The 18,643-nt window shown below is 47.2% G+C and overlaps 1 protein-coding gene across 4 annotated transcripts in view; it reads right to left on the reverse strand.

The window, feature by feature from the left end:
- MYO9A (myosin IXA) overlaps positions 1–4,628 on the reverse strand; it is a 118,069-nt gene extending 113,441 nt beyond the window's left edge. For 2 of the 4 annotated variants that reach the window (XM_044279826.1, XM_044279823.1), the window contains exon 1: positions 4,224–4,628. The gene's annotated coding sequence lies outside the window, so the exon portion shown is untranslated. Of the gene's footprint in view, positions 1–241; positions 313–4,223 lie in introns of all 4 variants that reach the window. The other 2 variants (XM_044279824.1, XM_044279825.1) reach the window with 2 other exon arrangements.
- Positions 4,629–18,643: the final 14,015 nt, after the last annotated feature.

Below are 18,643 nucleotides of genomic sequence, written 5' to 3' on the forward strand. Positions count from 1 at the left end.
CCTGAACGCATCCGGACCTAATCCGTCACGCTCGTGTGAAAGAGGCCTAAGGGTGCTTTTAGAGGTGCCATTTTGGAGCAATTTCTGAAGCCACAACGGCCTCATTCACAAATCAGTGATGACATCAGTGGCATAGCAAACTTTCGAGACTCTTCGTCATGCGTACCGCAAGATATATACAAAAAGAGCAGAGGCACGGTGTCATGAAGAGACATTTGTTAGCCACTAAAAGGCATCGTACCTGCAGGACTGTTGTTTCTCTTAGGCCTCAAGCACACGGTCGGAGTCTCAGTCCACGTACGATCCATGTTTCTGTGGATCACATGCAAAACTGTTAATTATCTTAAAAGATGGAGACAGCAAACTCATGTGCTGCCTGCATCCGCATGTCCGTTCAGCGTCCCCACAAAAAAAAATTAAAAATTTATATATATATATATATTATATAGACAAGGATAGGCAGTTATATCAATAGCTGTCCGTGCCGTTCCACAAATTGCGGTACGCACACGGACGCCGCCATGTTTTGCGGATCCGTTCGCGTGCATGAGGCCTTACTGTGTATTTCAGTGCATCTTTCAGGGCTAACAGAAGGAGAACAGGGGGCGGTTGGAAAGTAAAAATAGAGATCTGGACTCCTTATGTGCAGCACTACTTCATAGAGCAGTCCGGAATCTGGCAACGGACTCCCTTTAAAGACGTGATTTGCAAACTGTACATTTACAGACACACAGGCCATGGGCGATGTGGTGACGTGATTATATCTCTTGATCGCTGGGCCCGACTGCGTATGTATGACAATTAGTGAGGCGTATCCAACAGGGAGGACCAGGGACAGAATTAATTCCGTACCTTATCCTACCTTCTTAATTCATTTCAGAAATCCGTGGATCTCTGGCGAGTTACAATTTGTGGGTTGGAGATAATTCAGCAAAAACTGTGGATTTTACTTTTTGAGTGTGGAAATGTCCATCTAGCAAACGTCACCAACAGTTTTTTTGGGCTGAATACGATATCCAAAGTTAACAAGTGGTATAGCAGTACGTTACTGATAAAGATAAGGAACGTTTGACTATAATATTCTCACTGCTTGGCATTGGGTGCCCAATGGTACATGTAGGTGACCTGAGGGGCATGCCTGGTCCAATTGCCACTGGTTCAGGTACACTGCCCTATACCGGGACACTACATTTTGGCATAAATCTACATTAAATGTGTTTTTTCAACATTTCAGAAAAGCAGCAGTGAAAATACCACGCACAACCTGACACTATCTAATACCCTTTTTGCCAACAGCATGCACCATATCCTGGACTACCACCCACAAGTGCAGGGTAATAGTAAATGTGCCCCAACTGTAAATCCAGATAAGAGTATGCAAGTAACCCATCTATCCTGGCTACCCTAAGTACCCCATATATCCTGGTTACCCTATGTACCAAATATATCCTGGCTACCCTATGTACCAAATATATCCTGGCTACCCTAAGTATCCCATATATCCTGGCTACCCTAAGTACCCCATCTATCCTGGCTACCTTATGTACCCCATCTATCCTGGCAACCCTAAGTACCCCATCTATCCTGGCTACCCTAAGTACCCCATCTATCCTGGCTACCTTATGTACCCCATCTATCCTGGCAACCCTAAGTACCCCATCTATCCTGGCTACCCTAAGTACCCCATCTATCCTGGCTACCCTAAGTACCCCATCTATCCTGGCTACCCTAAGTACCCCATCTATCCTGGCTACCCTAAGTACCCCATATATCCTGGTTACCCTATGTACCAAATATATCCTGGCTACCCTATGTACCAAATATATCCTGGCTACCCTAAGTATCCCATATATCCTGGCTACCCTAAGTACCCCATCTATCCTGGCTACCTTATGTACCCCATCTATCCTGGCAACCCTAAGTACCCCATCTATCCTGGCTACCCTAAGTACCCCATCTATCCTGGCTACCTTATGTACCCCATCTATCCTGGCTACCCTAAGTACCCCATCTATCCTGGCTACCCTAAGTACCCCATCTATCCTGGTTACCCTATGTACCCCATCTATCCTGGCTACCCTATGTACCCCATCTATCCTGGCTACCCTATGTACCCCATCTATCCTGGTTACCCTATGTACCCCATCTATCCTGGCTACCCTATGTATCCCATCTATCCTGGCTACCCTATGTACCCCATCTATCCTGGCTACCCTATGTACCCCATCTATCCTGGCTACCCTATGTACCCCATCTATCCTGGCTACCCTATGTACCCCATCTATCCTGGCTACCCTATGTACCCCATCTATCCTGGCTACCCTATGTACCCCATCTATCCTGGCTACCCTATGTACCCCATCTATCCTGGCTACCCTATGTACCCAATCTATCCTGGCTACCCTATGTACCCAATCTATCCTGGCTACCCTATGTACCCAATCTATCCTGGCTACCCTATGTACCCAATCTATCCTGGCTACCCTATGTACCCAATCTATCCTGGCTACCCTATGTAACCCATCTATCCTGGCTACCCTATGTATCCCATTTATCCTGGCTAATGTTCAGCCCACAGTGGTATAGCCTATTTATTGTATATGCTCATTATATGGGCACCCTGTATGCATGAAGTAAATGATCAAAATTCATCAGAATACTAAAAAAATAATAATGTGTAAATGGCAGGCTACTAGGAACGGATAGATGAATGAAGGAGTTTCTATAGGGTGGGGTCCGAGGAGGGGCTGGGGACGATGCTTCATAGGACGTCTGTGTCTCTGCCCATTGCTGTGAGGTAATTACCAGGGGTGGACTGGGAACTTAAAGTGGCCCAGGAAAAAAACTAAAAAAAAGTGTCCCCAATGTTGTAGGTGGGTCCAAATTGACAAAAGGCAGGGCCAAAATAAGTAGACGAGACCAGCAATACGGCCCCAGCAGAACCAAATACACAGTGCAGTCAAGACACTGCCGACCCCACTGCAGTATTCAACTCTATCACTGTCCTGAGGAGGGCAATACAGCTGAATGCTGCCAGCCAGGTGCATCAGCATCAGATTGTTATGTACCCGGCCGGCAGTGTGCGGAGGGATTGGGCAACGGCCAGCCCGGAAATTTCCTGTAGGGTCTATGGCCAATCTCCCCCTGGTAATTACTATAGCCAAGAAGTCCCCATAGGAAAATACATGCTCCACAAGTGGAGGGCTTCCACTGCCCTAATGTAACGGGGCCCTTACTAAACAGCTCCCTTCACATCATGGGGCCCTGGCTACAATGTTCCCTTTTACGTCATGGGGCCCTCACTACACAGCTGCCCTCCTGTCATGGGGCCCTCACTACACAGCTGCCTTCCTGTCATGGGGCCCTCACTACACAGCTGCCTTCCCGTCATGGGGCCCTCACTACACAGCTGCCTTCCCGTCATGGGGCCCTCACTACACAGCTGCCCTCCTGTCATGGGGCCCTCACTACACAGCTGCCCTCCTGTCATGGGGCCCTCACTACACAGCTGCCCTCCTGTCATGGGGCCCTCACTACACAGCTGCCCTCCTGTCATGGGGCCCTCACTACACAGCTGCCCTCCTGTCATGGGGCCCTCACTACACAGCTGCCCTCCTGTCATGGGGCCCTCACTACACAGCTGCCCTCCTGTCATGGGGCCCTCACTACACAGCTGCCCTCCTGTCATGGGGCCCTCACTACACAGCTGCCCTCCTGTCATGGGGCCCTCACTACACAGCTGCCCTCCTGTCATGGGGCCCTCACTACACAGCTGCCCTCCTGCCATGGGGCCCTCACTACACAGCTGCCCTCCTGCCATGGGGCCCTCACTACACAGCTGCCCTCCTTCCTATCTATACAGTATATAGATATGTTTCCTGAGGTCCAGGGCCCATATGCACAGGTTCTCCATGGTGGAGCAGCCCCAGCACTGCCCTATCTTCCCAGCACTCTACTACTATCCCAAATCCTGCCAGGCATACCACAAATACCGAGCATACTGACAGCAATTAGAACACCACCATACACATACTGCACACATTACCCATAGGGAATGCCTGGCATGGGGCTGGGGCACTCATCTGGCCGCCAGACTGTGCTGCTGCTGGCATGGGGGTGCCCTGTGCGTGATGCGGACTACAAGTACCACAATGCAGTGTGGGCAGTGTACATGCAGGCTGTGTGTCAGACTGTAGAATAGCGACAAGACTCAATAGTATTACCCTGTTTTCTGTCCCCGGAGATCTCAGGCCTCCTGACAGCAGAAAGAGACATCCACAGAAGCTAAGAGACGGCCAGCCAGTCCTGTCCAGTGAGACGTCATTAGGAGTCTAGAGACAGCCGCTCATATATCCAGGAAGAGACAGCCACACAGATCCACGCAGGAGTCTTCTGGGTCCACAAGCATCCGTATAGCAGCAGGCTACTAGATCCACAGACAGCTAGCAAGGGCCTCACACATCTCACGGGCCTCGGCTACAGAGACAGTCTGCAATGGCCGGGGGCTCGGAGGGACTTCGGCTCGGTTGGGTGTGAGGTAACCTTATGAGACAACAGACAGATGTCTCTCCCAATCCCAGCAGGAAGAGACCCCGGAGACAGCAGCAGCAGAGAGACAGAGACTGCAGGATGTGACTGCAGGGTGGAGGGAGAGGGGGAGGGAGCAGCGCAGACAGGCGTGTTCAGAGAGAGACACAGATTTACTACGCCGAGCAGTGCACATCCGAGGAGACGGCGACTGCTGCAGCCACTCGGAGCCGAGCAGTGCACATCCGAGGAGACGGCGACTGCTGCAGCCACTCGGAGCCGAGCAGTGCACATCCGAGGAATCGGCGACTGCTGCAGCCACTCGGAGCCGAGCAGTGCACATCCGAGGAGACGGCGACTGCTGCAGCCACTTGGAGCCGAGCAGTGCACATCCGAGGAGACGGCGACTGCTGCAGCCACTCGGAGCCGAGCAGTGCACATCTGAGGAGACGGCGACTGCTGCAGCCACTTGGAGCCGAGCAGTGCACATCCGAGGAGACGGCGACTGCTGCAGCCACTCGGAGCCGAGCAGTGCACATCCGAGGAGACGGCGACTGCTGCAGCCACTCGGAGCCGAGCGCCCTCACCGCCAGTCCGGCAGCGTGCCCTGTAATGTGGAGTCTCTGCTGCAGCCACTCACCGGCAGCCTACCCTGTAATGTGGAGTCTCTGCTGCAGCATAGGCAAAAGGAGAAAAAGCCAGCTCACCTCAGATGTCCAATGTAGCTGTGCACGAGGCGGACCCAAGTCAGTCCGTGTAGTGGATTCAAAGAGAAAAGGAGGCTTCAGCACCAAGCATGGACGTAAAAGAAATTCCCAATCTTTATTCAGCAATATTCCATATGTACAGCAATCAGTGGCACAGGCTCCCGCTTAATCCCAGGAAATCAACGCGTTTCGAACAAAAGTGTTCTTAGTCATCATGACTAAGAACACTTTTGTTCGAAACGCGTTGATTTCCTGGGATTAAGCGGGAGCCTGTGCCACTGATTGCTGTACATATGGAATATTGCTGAATAAAGATTGGGAATTTCTTTTACGTCCATGCTTGGTGCTGAAGCCTCCTTTTCTCTTTGAATTCTCTGCTGCAGCCACTCACTGCCAGTCCGGCAGCGTGCCCTGTAATGTGGAGTCTCTGCTGCAGCCACTCACCGGCAGCGTGTCCTGTAATGTGGAGTCTCTGCTGCAGTTTACTGTTCTCTGGTATCAGCCACTGTGTATAGGTGACTGCACACTGAGGGATTACTGATAGGAAATATCTGTATGTGACCACAGGTGGTAGTGCCACAGCAGTCACCAGGGCTGCCAACCCTCCAGAAATTTCTAGACAGTCCATAAAAATAGGTGACTTTTTCCTGCGTCCGTGATGTTTTTGAGGCTGTTGGTACCTGACTAGGTTATTTTGGTGGTAATTATAATCATTTCACAGCTCGTAGTAAATGCTGGTAATGATAGTGGGCACAGAAGGCATACTGAATGCCAACCATGGTGTCATTGAGGCATCAGGGTAAGGGTTAATTGGGATTTATAATTCTCTTATTTTCCCGTCTTTTGTATTCTAATGAATGTCATTTTTACATTTTCTGAGGTGATTCTAATGCTGCAATCTGATTGGTACCTGGTTGCCTACCTGTTGCTGAGGTAGCTGTTTTCTGCCTGTTCCTGATTGGAGAGTAAGATTTCTGGGGCGGGAAAATCGAATATTTAAGGAAGGTCGCATCAGGTCTGGAGCTTGTCCACCGCGGAGCCTGGAAGAAGAGGACGTCGGCCCGCCCGCCCGCCCTCCCATTTATAAAATAAAAAAATTAGAAGTCGTGGTCTGATATTGAAGGGGGGTTAAGTCACCCAGCTTGGCTGGGGGGGACAATTGTGGAATGAATTATAAATGAGTATTTATTGGTTATTTATTTAATTATTATGGTGATTTTATCAGTATTATTATATTCATGTAACCCTTAATAAAAGACCACGACCAATCTCTACCACAATCTTGTTTTTGTGTTTATTTTAACCAGTTTAGAAGTTAAGTTTGATTATTCAGTATGAGTAATTGCTCATATGGCACCATGAGGTGTTATCAGTATATTCAGCTTTAGACCTGTAATCAGGGCCGGCCTTAGGTCTTCAGGCGCCCTGTGCGAGCTAATCTCGTGGCGCCCCCCCCTCCCCGATTCACCTAAACATACACAAAGAGGAAAACAATCTTTGTAACAAACAGTTTTCTTTAATTACAGATAATTTAAGTGCAAGTGCAAACAAGTACAATCATACCCAGTGTCACCCATAGCCAGTCTCCTGCCCCCCTTAATCATACCCTGTCACCTTTGACCAGTCCCCTGCCCCCTTAATCATACCCAGTGTCACCCAGAGCCAGTCCCCTGCCCCCCTTAATCATACCCTGTCACCTTTACCCAGTCCCCTGCCCCCCTTAAATTAAGGGTGACAGACACTGGGTATGATAAAGGGGCAGGGGACTGGCTTTAGTTGACACTGAGTATGATTAAGGGGGCAGGAGACTGGGTAAAGGTGACAGGGTATGATTAAGGGGGGCAGGGGACTGGCTATGGATGACACTGGGTATGATTAAGGGCCTTAATCATACTCGGTGTCACCCATAGCCAGTCCCCGGCCCCCCTTAATCATACCCGGTCAGCTTTACACAGTCCACTGCCCTTCTTAATCATACCCAGTGCCACCCTTACCCAGTCCGCTGCCCCCCTTAATCATGGGCAGGGTCTAATTGAGTGAGCAGGGGACTGGGTAAAGGTGACAATGGGTGTGATTAAGAAGGGCAGCGGACTGGGTAAAGGTGACAGGGTATGATTAAGGGGGGCAGTGGACTGGCTCTGGGTGACACTGGGTATGATTAAGGGCCTTAATCATACCCAGTGTCACCCATAGCCAGTCTCCGGCCGCCCTTAATCATACCCTGTCACCTTTACACAGTCCCCTGCCCTTCTTAATCATACCCAGTCCCCTGCCCCCCTTAATCATACCCAGTGACTGTCACGGTGTCACCCACCTTATCTAGTCCCCTGCCCCCTTAATCATACCCAGTGTCTGTCACCCTTATCCTTATCCAGTCCCCTGCCCCCAGGCCCCATTTAAAGAAAGATATTTGGTTAAAAAAAAAAAAAAAGAGTACCGCACATACCTGTTACATCCAGTGACGTCTCCAGTGAAGTAGACTTTCCTCAGCATCTTCATTCGGAGATAGGACCGTCATGATAACTTCTTTCAGCCGCGTCTCGTCTCTGCAGAGTTTCCCAGAAATTTATGGGGATTTCTCACTTTACTATCATCCTCAGATAACAGACCTCCCCCGTAGTGTCCATAACTATAATGCCCTCTGTATAATTATAATATATACTGGCCCCTTTATATTATTATTATTTCCTCCTCTGTATTATTATTATTGATATTATAATGGCCCCCTCTGTAGTATTATAGTAATAATTTTGCCCCCACTTCAGCCCCTCCAGCATACAGTCCCATGTAAGATACAACCTTCCCCCTGCCTTCAGACCCTCCAGCATACAGTCCCATGTAAGACACATTACTTCCCTGCCATCAGCCCCTCAAGCATACAGTCCCATGTAAGGTAGATCACTCTCCTGCCTTCAGCCCCTCCAGCATACAGTCTCGTGTAAAATACATCATTCTCCGCCTTCAGCCCCTCCAACATACAGTCCTATGTAAATAATATCACACTCCCTCTCTTTGCCGTCTGCCTTCAGCCCCTCCAGCATACAGTCCCATGTAAGATACATCACACTCCTGCCTTCCAGTCCTTCTTGCACAGTCCCATGTAAAATGCATCACTCATCCTGCCTTCAGCACCTCCAGCATACAGTCCAATGTAAAATATATCACTCCCCCTGCCTTCAACTCCTCCAGCATACAGTCCCATGTAAGATACAACGCCCCTCCAGCATACAGTCCCATGTAAGACACATCACTTCCCTGCCTTAGCCCCTCCAGCATACAGCCCTATGTAAAATAATATCACCCTCTTGCCTTCAGCCTCTTCAGCATACAGTCCCATGTAAATAATATCACCCCAACTACCCTCTCTTCAGACCCCTCTAACATACAGTCTCCAGTACAAAGATGATTTCTTCTGCCTTCAGCCCCTGCAAAAAGCCCCCCAAGTAAAAATAACAGTCACTATTCTCCTCCACATACTTACCTTCACACTCTGCTCCTGCTCTGTAGAATCTCCCGCACATCGTTAGGCCACGCCGCCTGGGTGACGAGACTCCGCCTCTTCCCCTGACATCATACCTCCTAGGATCAACTACATTCTACACACTACGCTCGCTCTACTGCCTCATAGGCTTCAGGCCACTAGCCTGAAGCCTATGAGGAAGAACAGAGGGGACGGGAGCCATAGGCTCCCATGATCCTCATTTTAGTGTTTGCTGCCTGGCGCCCCCTGCAATTTTGCACCCAATCTCGGCTCAGGTCGGGCCGGCCGGCTGCTGTAGCCTGTAGAGACCGACTGCAAGCTGTGTCGGCCGCCGGGCGCCCCTGTTGCCATGGCGCCCTGTGCGGCCGCACAGCTCGCACACCCCAAAGGCCGGCCCTGCCTGTAATTGTTCTTTATCATTCATTGCAGTTTTCCAGTCTGTCTGTAAAAAAAAAAAACTTCGCTGTCCGGGATTTTGGGATAAGTTGTCCAGAAAAAAGAAATATGCTGGTTGGCAACCCAGGTCCAGTACCGTGGGGCTGTGCAAGCCTCGGTGGTCTCCGATGAACTAAAAACGCACCGTTCAGTCAGTGTCCATTGTTAATGGTCACGCGGTATTGTGGGTGTCACGTGGCCACTGACAATGAAGAACTAAACAGCGGTCCTAACTAGTACACTTGTTGCGGCCCGTACAGTTGTACTTTACCACAGTGAAGCCATGCCACACTGCTTCGTCTGTTCGTGCCCTGAGGGTATGTTCACATTAGGCAGTTGTGTTGCAGAAATCCTTGCTGTACAAACCTAAGGAGTATACCAGTGGCATAATTTTATAATTGGGGTCGAAAACAGCAAACACTGGTGCACATTTACTCATACCGGCTTTTTACGCCATTTCCCCCCTTGTGCTGTGGTAAGATTCATCTAATGTCTGAAGAGGTGTGTGCATTTTGCAGTCCTTGCACCTAAAGAAAAAATGACTCCAGCCCCGTTTTTTCTTGTTTTTTTTTTTGCCAACGCTTATACCCGTTTTCAAGCGTAAATAGTAAATTTGCCAGGGCTGGAGTCCTGGCACATCCCTACTCTGCCCCCCGTCACGGCCAAATATTCGCAAGTTCCTTAATAAATGTGCCCCAGTGAGTAGTCTCCTCACCAGTCCCCCTCTACTACTGTAAGGCCTCATGCACACAAACATATATATATATATATATATATATATTTTTTTTTTTTTCCATTTACGTTCAGTTTTTTCCATTCCGTATACGGAAACATTCATTTAGTTGGGTCTGCAAAAAAATGGTATGTACTCCGTATGCATTCAGTTTCCGTTTTTCCGTTCCGTTCAAAGATAGAACATGTACTATCCTTGTCCGTTATGCGGACAATAATAGGACTGTTCTATTAGGGGCCAGAAGTTCCAATCCACAAAAAAACAGAATGCACACGGATGTCATCCATATTTTTTGTGGACCGCAAATTACTGAAAAAGCCATACGGTCGTGTGCAAGAGGCCTAAAGAAGCTGCTCTGGTTCCTGCTCCTTTCCACTTCTTGTTCATGACTTGGTGGAAACGGCCTGGACTGCCCGCCCGGCCAGTCAGTGGCGGAGGAAGGCCACCGTTATAGTCAGTGGCTGAGCAGGAAGTAGTGAGAAGCAGGAACCAGCGCTGCGGTCCAACAGTAGTGGCAGGGGATTGGTAAGGTCAGTACTCAGTGTTATTTTAGCCCCCTCCAAAACCATTTACACATATACCACCAATACCTCTTGAAAAATGTATGTAACAGATTTTTAGCCGCAGTAACTTTTGTAAAAAATCTGCTGTGTGAGAATATAACAGTGTTGTTGTGTTTTTTTATTTTATAATTTTTTTTACATTTAAATTGTTAGAAGAATTTTATAGTTACATTTTACAGACTCATTGGGGTGTATTTAGCAGGTGTTACTCCACTGGTTTTTAATACTTGTAACATATACAGTCCTGATCAAAAGTTTAAGACCACTTGAAAAAAGTCAAAAAATCATATTTAGCATGGCTGGATCTTAACAAGGTTCCAAGTAGAGCTTCAACATGCAACAAGAAGAAATGGAAGTGAGACAAAACATTTTTTGAGCATTCAGTTTAATGAAAACAACGAATAAACTGAAACAGGCTTTTCAGCTGATCAAAAGTTTAGGACCACACCTCCCAAAAAAAAACTAAACCCCCCCCCAAAACAGAAATCCAACTTCCAAACATGAACTCAGTAATGAGTAGCTCCGCTGTTATTGTTTATCACTTTAAAATTCTTTCGGCATGCTTGATGCAAGCGTTTCCAAGTGGTGAAGACGGACGCACGAAGGCCATCTACTGTCTGGAACTGTTGTCCGTTTTTGTAAACTTCCCTTGCCATCCATCCCCAAAGGTTCTCAATTGGATTTAGATCAGGGGAACACGCAGGATGGGCCAAAAGAGTGATGTTATTCTCCTGGAAGAAGTCCCTTGTCCGGCGGACATTGTGTACTGTAGCGTTGTCCTGTTGAAAACCCCAGTTGTTACCACACAGATGAGGGCCCTTAGTCATGAGGAGTGCTCTCTGCAACATCTGGACATAGCCAGCGGCCGTTTGACGCCCCTGCACTTCCTGAAGCTCCATTGTTCCACTGAAGGAAAAAGCACCCCAGACCATTATGGCGCCCCCTCCACTGTGACGTGTAGAAAACATCTCAGGTGGGATCTGCTTGTCATGCCAGTAACGTTGGAAACCATCACGACCATCAAGGTTAAATTTTTTTCTCATCAGAGAATAAAACTTTCTTCCACCTTTGAATGCCCCATGTTTGGTGCTCTCTTGCAAAGTCCAAACAAGCAGTTCTGTGGCGTTCAAGGAGACGAGGTCTTTGAAGACATTTTTTGTTTTTGAAGCCCTTCGGTCTCAGATGCCGTCTGATGATTGGGGCTGCAGTCAGCACCAGTAAGGGCCTTAATTTTGGTCGAGGATCGTACAGTGTCTTGACGGACAGCCAATTGGATCCTCCTGCCCAGTGCTGATGATATTTTTTGGGGTCTTCCACTTGACTTTTTTTGTTCCATAACCCTCAGGATCATTTAAGAAATTCCAAATGACTGTCTTACGATGGCGCGCTGTGAGAGACCCTGCTTATGCAGTTCAACAACCCGACCACGTTCAAAAAGGGATAGTTTTTTTGCCTTTGCCATCACAACGTGTGACTACCAGAAAATGACAATGAATCCACATCTTTGCACAGATTTGGCCTTTTAAAGGCATGTGGTCCTAAAATTTTGAGCAGCTGAAAAACAGCCTGTTTCAGTTTATTCGTTGTTTTTATTAAATTGCTCAAAAAATGTTTTGTCTCACTCTCATTTCTTCTTGTTGCATGTTGAATCTCTACTTGGAACCTTGTTAAGATCCAGCCATGCTAAATAGCCATTTTTCAAGTGGTCCTAAACTTTTGATTAGGACTGTAGAACAGAAAAACCCACAAAGTAGAGTGGTACATCAGGTACAGCCTGGCATGAGCCATGTTAATGAACGCAGAGCTTGATCCACTCAAATTACATTCCTGCATTAACAAATATATGTAATTCTGGGGACTCAATTGTTTGGAACAAATGGGCACTGACACAACAAGAACACACCTACACATATGCCGGGCCCCTCACAGGTAATATACTTGCCCTGCTCCCGGAGCCGATCCTGGTCCCCGCACCACCGCTGCTGCTTCTCCCTGTACATGGATGAAAACATCCGGTGTCAGGGAGGGGGGGGGGGGGGGGAGAGCAGCCAATGGCTGGACGAGGACGAGCCTCCCTAGCATCGCGGGTAATTCTAGCGAGGCTTGTCCCCGTCCCCACCTGCCATTGTCTGCTCCCCCGACACCGGATGTTTTCATCTGTGCGGAAACCAGGAGAGGTAAGTGAGGTTTTTTTGGGTTTTTTTTAGTTTTTTTTTAGAAATTCTTTCAGTACCTGGGCCACTTTTTACCTTAAATCCCAGGTCCATTTTTGCAAATCTGACGTGTCACTTTATGTGGTAATAACTTTGGAACGCTTTTACTTATCCAAGACATTCTGAGATTGTTTTATCGTGACAAATTGTACTTCATGATAGTGGTTAATTTGAGTTGATATATTTCACCTTTTATTTAAAAAAGAATCCAGAAATTTTGAAAAACTCACAATTTTCTAAATTTGAATTTCTCTACTTTTAAGACCGATAGTAATACTTCATAAAATGGTTATCAATCGACATTCCCCATATGTCTGCATAATTTTGTAACATGGCAGGACGAAAGGAGCGCCATATGGCTTTTGCAGGGCAGATTTTGATGAATAGATTTATGGGTGCCATTGGTTTTTATTTTTTAAGTGATTGTCTTATGTGGGGGCTCATTTTTTTGCGGGATGAGATGACTGGTACCATTTTGGGGTATATAAGACTTTTTGATCGCTTGGCAAGGTGAAAAATGGCTGTTTTGCATAGTTTTTTATTTTATTTTTTATTCATCTAAGGGGGAATATAATTTGATATTTTTATAGAGCATGTTGTTATGGACACGGCAGTTACCTAATATGTATATTATTTTTGTTAAGTTTTGCACAGTGAAATCATTTATGAACAGAATAAAATCTTGTTTTTGTGTTGCCATTTTTTGAGAGCCCCATTTTTTTGGGTGCTTGTCTTAGGTAGGGGCTAATTTTTTGCGGGATGAGATGACTGTTTGACTGGTACAATTTTGGGGTACATAAGACTTTTTGATCACTTGGTATTACACTTTTTGTGAGGCAAAGTGACCAGAAAATTGATATTTTTTTACACTGCATTTATAAAAAATGTTACGGTGTTCCCCTGATGGGGTGGATCATGTGATATTTACACAGCCGGTCGATACAGACGCGGAGATACCTAATATGTATACTTTTCTTTTTTTCCTTTTTTTTTTTTTTACAATTTTATTTATTTATTATTATTATTATTTTATTTTCACTTTTTTTTTTTTGTACCACTCTGGGACTTCAACTTTTGGGGGTCTGATCCCCTTTACAATGCATTACAATACTTCTGTATTACTCACTGTAATACACTTACAGCTTCCTGCCTCAGGGAAGGCAGCTACGATGCTTAAGGAAGGCATCGGGCTGCCTTCGGGTCCTCGTCACAGCAGTGCAGGGACCCGATGGCCAGCGCGCTGACTGCGGCAGTGCAAGGGTTAATGCATCCGCATCAGTGACTGCCAGACCCCTGCAGCTGATCGGGCGGGCGCAGCTCCTGTGCCCATTGCAAAGTCAGGTAGGAATGACACTTAAAGGGATTCTCCGGGAATGATTTAAAATGGCCACCATCAACCTATTCTAGAATGTGAGCAGGACTGGTTGCCTCCACTTGCAAGGCTGCCTAGGGAGGTGAGGTGAGGGGCCTCACTTGAAACTATGCCATGGCACTTGCAAATACTAGATATTGGTGCTGCTCAGCCATGATATCGTTGGCAGGATCGCATCATTGCCATCTACAGCGAGCCCCTAACGAGCTGGAGTAGAGGATGGGAGTGATAGTGGCCCCAACTAGAGGATGTGTCATGGAGGTGTCTCTCAGGCAGTCGTTCCCTAGGGCCGGAGCAGTAAAAAGGAGGGTGCACCATTTCTTCCCTTAGGCCACTCTTTGTGGTTGAGGCTCCTGCATGATGCTAGTTTGGAGTGCCCTTAATGCTGGAGGTTGTATAGGTGCCTGACAGGAAGTGTAGTATTGCAATAGCCAGTGTGTGGTGTAGTAGCAGTCAGTAGCCAGGCCAGGTTTCAAACAACAAATGTCCATTACTTGAATGCAAGATAGGAGTTGTATATCCAGCAACAGTCTGTACAGAGTGCAAATTCTCCCCAGATGTCTGTGCATGAGTTAGGCAATGTTGGAAGCAATAGCCCTCTGGTTACACTAACTCTTGCTAAGGTCTCTTACTCAAATCTCTGACTGGCAATTGTATTCCATCAATAACATGTACAATGTGGATGGTGGCATACTGGTTCAATGATACAGCTGTTCAAGTTGTTCCCGAGGTGTGCAGGGTATCTTAACTTGGTACCCCCCACAGCAGCAGGGTCTGGAAAGCTTCATGCAGGTTACCTTGCTGCCTCACTCCTCACTTGGCCGTCCCATGGACATGTGTTATTTTCCAGATTCTTGAAGCTGGATGCCTGAAGAAAAGAGCACATAGTGGGGGAGATTTATCAAAATAGGTGTAAAGGAAAACAGGATTAGTTGCAACCAATCAGATTCCACCTTTCATTTACTATAGACGGTCTGAAAAATGAAAGGTGGAGTCTGATTAGTTGCTATTGGCAACTAAAACAGTACATCAGTTTTGATAAATCTACCGCAGTATCTTCACCCTACGCTCTGTAAGATCTCTCTCAGACTCACTAGAGCTAGGGTTGGAACCAGCCCACACCCAACACTTCCTAAGAGGACTGGGCCTCCTAATTTACCCTGGCCATACCTACACAGATATTCTGAGTACACACTACATGACATAGAATCACAGTACATTGCAAAACATGTGCAGATACCTCTGTCCCGGGGTACTGCACATCTATTAAAGGGAACCTGTCACCATGATTTTGCGCATAGAGCTGGGGACATGGGCTGCTAGATGGCCGCTTGCACATCTGCAATACCCAGTCCCCATAGCTCTCTGCACTTTTATTGTGTTAAAAAACAGTTTTGATCCATATGCAAATGACCTGATATGAGTCCTGTATCCGGAGATGAGTCAAGCGGAAAGGAGCCCAGCACCGCCCCGCGTCCTCCGAATCTCCTCCTTGCTGGCTGACGTCACAGAGCTGGAGCGCTGAAATCTCGCGATGCGTGAGCTAGCGCATGCGCAGTGTCAGCATCATGTTCATTCCCTGTACTGGCATCAGCACAGGGAACGAACTACGCATGCGCTAGCTCACACATCGCGAGATTTCGGCGCTCCAGCTCTGTGACGTCAGCCAGCAAGGAGGAGATTCGGAGGACGCGGGGCGGTGCTGGGCTCCTTTCCGCTTGACTCATCTCCGGATACAGGACACATATCAGGTCATTTGCATATCAATCAAAACAGTTTTTTAACACAATAAAAGCGCAGAGAGCTATGGGGACTGGGTATTGCAGATGTGCTAGTGGCCATCTAGCAGCCCATGTCCCCAGCTCTATGCGCAAAATCCTGGTGACAGGTTCCCTTTAAAGAAGAGTGTAACCAAACCGCATCACCCCCCTAGGCAGCTCTATCAGTCCCACTCACATTCTAGTACAGGTTGCTGGCTCGTTGTTTCTAAACATCCTTGCAGAGATCACATCTGCACTCTAATCGTGCAACTACGGGAGTCATTTTCTACTCCTGTCCAAGCAGTCATGTGATTGCTGGGGGCTGGAAGTCTGCACCAACTGCTGGGTTTTAGCAGACCCAGATCAGCTCTGCAGTGAGGCTGTACAGCCCTAAACCACCTCTGTGGGGGCCCTTGCAACTGGAGATACTATGTCAACCCCAATTTCAGAAGAAATCAGAAATAAATTGAAAAAATATGTGATGATAAAAAAACAAACAAAGGTCTTGTATGACAAAGTGTAAAATAAACTAACCTATACATTAGAGATGAGGGAATCGATTTGCCTCAGTAGGGCTGTCCCCACAGGTGAAGAAGCTGCCACTCGCCGTAAGATTGACATGGACAGACATTTAGCCTGGTCCTGATAATTTCCTGCCTGTGCAGACACTGCGCAGAAGCAGAGCCTGTGCCCATGCCCTGCTAACTGTAGCAGCGGTGCAGGCAGGAAATTGGTGACGAAGCTCTGGTGATGAGACAAATGAGTTAGAATCGATTCGCTTATCTTTTTTATACAGCCCATATATCAAAATTACCATTATGGAAAGGGAACATAATTAAAAATATTTAAGTTGCGCTATTAACAAAAAAATTGTGAGAAACTTGTTTTGTTTTTTACAAATTTCCGGGTAATAAAAAATAAAAACAATATATTTTTTTTTAATTATATAAACATAAAGCCCCATGTATGACCGTAAAAAGGCACAAAAATTGTTTACATAACTGAACGGGAAAAAAGTTATAGCTTTGGCAGACTAGATGGGCCAAATGGTTCTTTTTTTTTTTTTTTTTTTTAACTTCTTTTTATTGAAGTGGAAAAATGCAGGCAATACATATACCATACAGACGTTGATGCCAAAAGTAGTAGGATACATTGCGCAAGCAAATAACATCGATCGTCTCACAAAATTTTCATTCCACATCATTTTTACTTTTCTCCCCTCCCATCCCCAGCCTGCCACCCCCCCCCCCACCGTCCCTGAACCCCCCCCCCCCAGCCCCCCAACCCCAAAAACACTGATTTGATTGCCTTACATGAAAATGCCTATCCTACCTCACACTTTCCGGATTAAGCCTACCCAACCTATTAGCAAGTCGCGCTTCCAGGTACCATTTGGTCAGCTTGAACGGGCGCATAAGCTCCTCAATTTCCCCCCGTGACAACAGCTTCTCAATGAAGCACCTCCACTTTTTTACAAACTTTTCAACCATACGTTCCTTATCCTGCTCCACCTCAAGTCTTTCCAAATAAAGGACAGTCTTCATCGTGCCCAATACCTCCTCCCAAGACGGCACTACCCCTTCCAACCAATGTCTCAAAAGGGCTTTCTTCACAGACATCAACATAAGATGTACCCCTCCTTTGGTGACTACTGCACCCATTTCCTCATTCTGATTCAAGGGTATATAATGGAAAATACACTGTTGAGGAGACAATCCCACCGTTTCCCCCCAGAACTCCTTTATTGTGTCTATTTATTTCTGCCACAAGGGTCTCACTTTCGGGCACTCCCACATGGCATGTAACAATCCGGCACTCTGGAGATTGCACTTGGGGCAGTTCCGCAGATAATGAGCAGGGGCGTCACGATACTACAGGTTGAAGGCATATGTTGCCCTATGCATGAGTCTTAGCTGCGATTCTCTCCACTGTTCATTATATGTGGCCCGCCTTACCAACTCAAGACCCACTCTCATTTTTTTAGCAATATTCTGATCCAGCAATTCCCTCTCCCAAGGCTTGTACGCCCCTTTCACCAGCCCTATCGTTTGAATGTTGTGAAGCCTACTGTGCAGTTCCGACAGGGACATGTGGGAACCACTACTGCCCAACAGAGCCGCAAACCAGGCCAGGTTCTCCACTTCTCCCAAAGAACTCGCCTGAGCTTTACAATAACTCCTGATCTGCTGGTAAGGAAGATACTGTGCGTCTGGCATGTCATACTTTCTTTTGAGCTGGTCCCACGACAACCATTGGACCGTGTTTTCCAACAATAAATCACTAAGTTTCACGATGTTTTTGTTCCTCCATACCTGAAACAGAGCATTTTCCCTGCCCTGGGGAAAGGCCGGGAGTGACCACAGCGGCATTCTATGAGAAATGTAATATGGGAGCCCGTAAATCTTTCTAATGGCCTTCCACGCCACTATGGTATCCCTTAACAAGACGGCTTGCTTAATCGGCGCCGGGATGTCCCTGAGCCTGGAATGCAGTAGGGCTTCTAAATTTTCCCTGCCAGCAAGTTCTTTCTCAAGCCAAGTCGCCGAGTAGAAGGCAGTATCCCATACCCAATCTCGCGCGTGCCTAAACAGCGCCGCCAGATTATAGTGGCGGATATCGGGAAGTTGTAACCCCCCTTCATCCCGTAACATAGTCAGCTTGGCATAGGCGATACGCGGTCGTTTGGTCTTCCACAGGAAGCGGTTAAATGCCCGCCGCATCCTCACCACATCCACATGTTTCAGTAGCAGAGGTATCATTTGAAGTGGGTAAAGTAATTTCGGGAAGCTCATCATCTTGATTAAGTGGGCTCTACCACAGAGGGACAAGGGCAGATCCCGCCACCTTTCCAA

The sequence above is a fragment of the Bufo gargarizans genome, chromosome 2, assembly GCF_014858855.1.
Source record: "Bufo gargarizans isolate SCDJY-AF-19 chromosome 2, ASM1485885v1, whole genome shotgun sequence".
Classification (NCBI taxonomy): Eukaryota; Metazoa; Chordata; class Amphibia; order Anura; family Bufonidae; genus Bufo; species Bufo gargarizans.